Consider the following 6000-nt stretch of genomic DNA (forward strand, 5'->3'; position numbering starts at 1 on the left):
TATCCTGCTCTCTGAACACACCCTGACCTTATTTTTAGAAAATATTTGCTCTTGGATCTACTTTATTTAGAATACCTCCTCCTACTCCCAAACCTTCCTCTATCCTGTTCAGTCTCCTGTGCAAGTATTTACCGGATTTCATCCTAATTATTAGTGTCTTTCGCACCCATACTGTGCCTTCCAAGAAGTATAATCTCCAACTGGATTGAGGTCCTGTAACTATCACTAATCCTGTCACTGCCTGGAAAGGTTGCCATTTTCTTTTTCTTAATCAATCTTTGACTTTTCACCACATTTACGGAAGAGTACCCCTGTCAGTTATTATGTAGCTTTATTGTAATTTTAGAAGTGCCATAGCAACGATTGACATTTGCTTAGCTAATATATTCACTCTGCCAATAGCAGTACATTAGCAAACAGAAATTTTTATGGACCACTTAAGTATGGATAGCCAACGATACATGATTTTAAGACTTTAGAAATTTTAAGTAAATGTTACTAATATTCAAGCTAATTTTAAATAACAGAAACATCTATGTATAATCAAAGAAATTTTTAAAACTAGAAGGAAAAAATTATAACCCTAACACAATCTATCATTTTTTATTCTCTTCATTTTTAAGTAGTTAAAATCATAGTATAAATTTAATTTTTCTCTTCTTTTTCCATGTTATAGCCTTTCCAATTAATATTTTAGTAATTTCATGATATTCTGTTAAGTGAATATAACCATAAACTTACCTACTAAGTCCCTATTATACACTCAGGTTGCTTCTAAATTTTCACTGCCATAAAATACATTGTGAATGAAATATTCATATTCATGTTGCTTCCTTTTTATATTTTTTTATTATTTAGGATAGAAGTCAGAAAAACAAAGGGTATAAGCATGTATTATTCTTGATATATATGGCCAAATTGTTTTTCAAAGGGCTACACTAATTTACGTATATCACTACAGACATCATATGAGTGTATGATTATTTGCTTCTAATGCAAACAAATATAAGCGGGCTCTTCACATACAATATAAGATGATATTGATAAAGTTTTTATTTCATAACCTAAGCAACAGCTTTGGAATAACTAGACTTTATGTTATACTGCTGGTTAAAATGAAAACCTAGTCAAATCATTCCCTTCCTGAATCCTATAAAACAATTTGTGTGTGACAAAGGATGATGTTGAAGGTAATACACAGAAGAGGAAAACCTTGCCTATATTATATGGGTATAGAAAGTAACCAGGCCACAGTACCTGTGAAATATGTACAAAGACAGTCTCTGTGTCCAAATGACACTGAACTAAGCAGGTGCCACCTGGAAACCTCTAATTCGTCACCACAAAAGGTCAGTCAGGAATGATTTCTGAAGAGATAGCTCAGAAATTTGATATTAAGGTACATTTGATTTTAGGGAAAAACAAAATTACATTATCCATCAACATATTTCTCCCCCTGAAATATTTTTGTAACCATTAATTATGTCAAAAGAGCAGGACTCAACAGAAAACAAGTTGTTAACTTCCACAATTGAAGAGGCCTAAACAAACCAATTCAATGTTTCCTTCATGGAAGGAATTCTTCATAGGTACTGAAATGGTTAGATAATTATTACTAAACTGGATCCAAGATCATTAGACACCCAACTGTTAGCTGACAAAGTAAGCTGGTTTCCCAGAAGAGGCTTTAATCTCATTATAATTTATCAGAAAATTGCTTAAGCATTTTTATCAGGAAAGCTTATTTCTTCCCAGAAGGAGATTATGTCCCAGGTTTGAACCAATTTTTCTTTATCACAGTTCAATTTGATTTTCAAAACATATTTAACATTAAAGTTTCTTTCCTCTCTCCCAGCTTGATACTGTTCAGGCTAGAGTGGGGAGATGACATGGTTGATTCTTTCCCTTGCCTTATTTCCCCTTCTAGATGAAAGTTGAAAGAAACAGATACTTTTGTAATCCAGTTTGGTTCTCTGGGATTGGTAAACATTCAAAGCTGAATAGTTCTTTTGTAGGATCCTTTGGGGGTGTAGGGGGTGATTCAGAGCATTTCCCTACCAGGACTTCCTGTCTGCTGCTTCCTGGATAGACAATGCCTATACTCACACCTGCATCCCAGCCTCCGCTTTCAATACTACACCTCCAGCCTCTCCCTGCTGAAAGAGACGAACCTGCAGCAACAAGGCTGCGTGGATGGGATCTCTTATAAAATGGCCACAGGACCAGACCTTACCCTCCTGTCATATATAATTGTGAGGACTCATATTTCTGCCCTACCGTTGATGGAAGTCAGAAGTTGCAATTTGCTTTGAATGGGCAGGCATTATTCATGTATCTCCAGACACAGCTTTGCCTCTCTACTTTTTACAGATATCAGTCAAATACCAGTCTCTTCCAGCTCCAAAGAATAAATAATAAGCTCTCAAAGGGGTCCTTTTTTTTTTTTTTTTTTTTTTTACAGAGACAGAGTCAGAGAGAGGGATAGATAGGGACAGACAGAAACAGAGAGAAATGAGAAGCATCAATCATTAGTTTTTTATTGCGACACCTTAGTTGTTCATTGATTGCTTTCTCATATATGCCTTGACCATGGGGCCACAGCAGACCAAGTAACCTCTTGCTCGAGCCAGCAACCTTGGGTCCAAGCTGGTGAGCTTTGCTCAAACCAGATGAGCCCGCGCTCAAGCTGGCGACCTTGGGGTCTCGAACCTGGGTCCTCCGCATCCCAATCCGATGTTCTATCCACTGCACCACCACCTGGTCAGGTTCAAAGTGGTTTTTTTAAAGACCTTCTTAGTAGGCATGTGTTGAAGGGGAAACACCTCATTTCTCTCTCCCATGGTGGGAGAGAGGCAAGAAAGGAAAAGTCATAGGTCTCCAGTAACTTTACCCAAAGGAATCCTCTTGAGCAGGGGTCCCCAAATCACGGCCCGTGGGCCGCATGCGGCCCCCTGAGGCCATTTATCCGGCCCCCCCGCCGCACTTCCGGAAGGGGCACCTCTTTCATTGGTGGTCAGTGAGAGGAGCATAGTTCCCATTGAAATACTGGTCAGTTTGTTGATTTAAATTTACTTGTTCTTTATTTTAAATATTGTATTTGTTCCCGTTTTGTTTTTTTACTTTAAAATAAGATATGTGCAGTGTGCATAGGGATTTGTTCACAGTTTTTTTTATAGTCCGGCCCTCCAACGGTCTGAGGGCAGTGAACGGCCCCCTGTGTAAAAAGTTTGGGCACCCCTGCTCTTGAGCCTAAGGTAGGTGTTCGGCTAAAGAACTTAAAACTGGTTTCAAACACCCCCTTTAAACAACATCACTAGTCTATCATCTCATCTTGAAATCTAGGTATAGCCTGACCAGGTGGTGGTGCAGTGAATAGAGCATTAGCCAGGGACGCTGAGGACCCAGGGTCAAAACCCTGAGGTCACTGCCTTGAGTGCCAGATTATAGACATGACCCCATGGTCACTGGCTTGAGGCCAAAGGTTGCTGGCTTGAGCAAGGGGTCACTGGCTTGGCTGGAGCTTCCCAGTCAAGGTGCCACAATGAAGAATTGATGCTTCTCATCTCTCTCCTTTTCTGTCTCCCTCTTGTGCGTGTGCACAAAAAAAATAAAATTTAGGTACAAGTATTGTTTAGTTTTCAGTCTCAGGTCTCAACTAAAACAACAAAATTCCCATTTTTCAAATCAACAGAATTTAATATACACTTTACAAACTTTGTTTGAATCTTTATTTGAATATGTAAATTGAGAAGACACTTTTAAGACCTTTGGGGACATTTGAACACAAGTTGACTATTAAATATTATTTATAGAATTATCTTGCACTTTGTTACATGATAATAGAATTATAGGTTTTTTTGTTTTTTTAAAAGGCCTTTTCTGTTAGAGGTGTATACCAGGGGTCCCCAAACTACGGCCCACAGGCTGCATGCGGCCCCCTGAGGCCATTTATCCGGCCCCCGTCGCATTTCCAGAAGAGGCATCTCTTTCATTGGTGGTCAGTGAGAGGAGCATAGTTCCCATTGAAATACTGGTCAGATTGTTGATTTAAATTTACTTATTCTTTATTTTCAATATTGTATTTGTTCCCATTTTGTTTTTTTACTTTAAAATAAGATATGTGCAGTGTGCATAGGGATTTGTTCATAGTTTTTTTTATAGTCCGGCCCTCCAACGGTCTGAGGGACAGTGAACTGGCCCCCTGTGTAAAAAGTTTGGGGACCCCTGGTGTATACTCAAACATAAAAGGGTGTTATAATATATTTGGGATTTGCTTTAAAGTCCTCTGGAGATGAGGGCAGAACAGTTTATCTAGAACAGGGGTCGGGAACCTTTTTGGCTGAGAGAGCCATGAACGCCACATATTTTAAAATGTAATTCCATGAGAGCCATACAATGACCCGTGTACGTTAAGCATTATCCAATAAAAATTTGGTGTTATCATGGAGGACAGCTGTGATTGGCTCCAGCCATCCGCAACCATGAACATGAGCGGTAGGAAATGAATGGATTATAATACATGAGAATGTTTTATATTTTTAACGTTATATTATTTTTTTATTAAAGATTTGTCTGCGAGCCAGATGCAGCCATCAAAAGAGCCACATCTGACTCGCGAGCTATAGGTTCCCAACCCCTGATCTAGAATAAACTTACTGAATTGGTGATATCTATTGAGCTGGGTCTTGGGTACATAGGGATTCATTATACTATTCTCTAATTTTGTGCATGTTTGAAATTTTTATGTAAAGTTTTAAAATAACATTTTAAAAGAATCCAACTTAAAAATTAAAATTAAAAAGAGTCCATTTTCACCCTGGCCGGTTTGCTCAGTGGTAGAGCGTCGGCCTGACGTGCAGGAGTCCCGGGTTCAATTCCCAGCCAGGGCACACAGGAAAGGCGCCCATCTGCTTCTCCACCCCTCCCCCTCTCCTTCCTCTCTGTCTCTCTCTTCCCCTCCCACAGCGAGGCTCCATTGAAGCAAAGATGGCCCGGGCGCTGGGGATGGCTCTGTGGCCTCTGCCTCAGGTGCTAGAATGGCTCTGGATGCAACAGAGCGACGCCCCAGAGGGGCAAAGCATCGCCCCCTGGTGGGCATGCCTGGTGGATCCCGGTCGGGCGCATGTGGGAGTCTGTCTGACTGCCTCCCCATTTCCAGCTTCGGAAAAATGAAAAAAAAAAAAAAAAGAGTCTATTTTCCTTCTATAAAATATGTGACCAATAATCCTCAAAATTGTCATGATCATGAAAAAACAAACAAACCATGAAACAACCAAGAGTTTTCCTAAAGAGACATGATAACTAAACGTAATGTATATTCTGGATGGGACTCAGGAACAGAAAAGGGTCTTCAGGTGAAAACTGAGGAAATCTGAATCAAGTCTGGACTTCAGTTAATACTAAGGTATTGATATCAGTTCATTGTGACAAAAATACCATATTAATGTAAGATGATAATAGTAGGAGGAACTGGGTAAAGGTATAGGAGAGCTCCCTGAACTGTCTTCATAATAATTTTATATATATATATAACTATTCTAAATTTAAAAGTTTACTTTTCAAAAATTATATTTTAATATCTGATTATATATTTTCATAATAACTTTTCAAAATAACTTCTCACTGGAGCTCATGAGCAGCATTATTAGTTTCAAAATATTTTTTAATGATTTCAGTATATGGATACATGATTTAAATTTTTAATGAACCCCTAAGTAATCATGTGCAGGCATAGACAGAACTAAAGAGCTGACTTTCAAAGCACTAAAGAAGAATCTTAACTGGTATAAAAAAACACAGATAGATCATTACATATAGTAGTAGGTTAATAATGAAAAAGAATGTGTTACAGAAGCATAGTTCATTTCCAGAAGAATATATAAAATGAATGAGAACATATTCCATTCTCTAGAAGTGAGGAAACAGTATAGATCATTATCATTATGTTTAGTACCAAGTGCTTTAGCAAACTTGAAAACGGCATCTGTAAGTCTTGAGCAA

This window comes from Saccopteryx leptura, chromosome 3 (assembly GCF_036850995.1).
Source record: "Saccopteryx leptura isolate mSacLep1 chromosome 3, mSacLep1_pri_phased_curated, whole genome shotgun sequence".
Classification (NCBI taxonomy): Eukaryota; Metazoa; Chordata; class Mammalia; order Chiroptera; family Emballonuridae; genus Saccopteryx; species Saccopteryx leptura.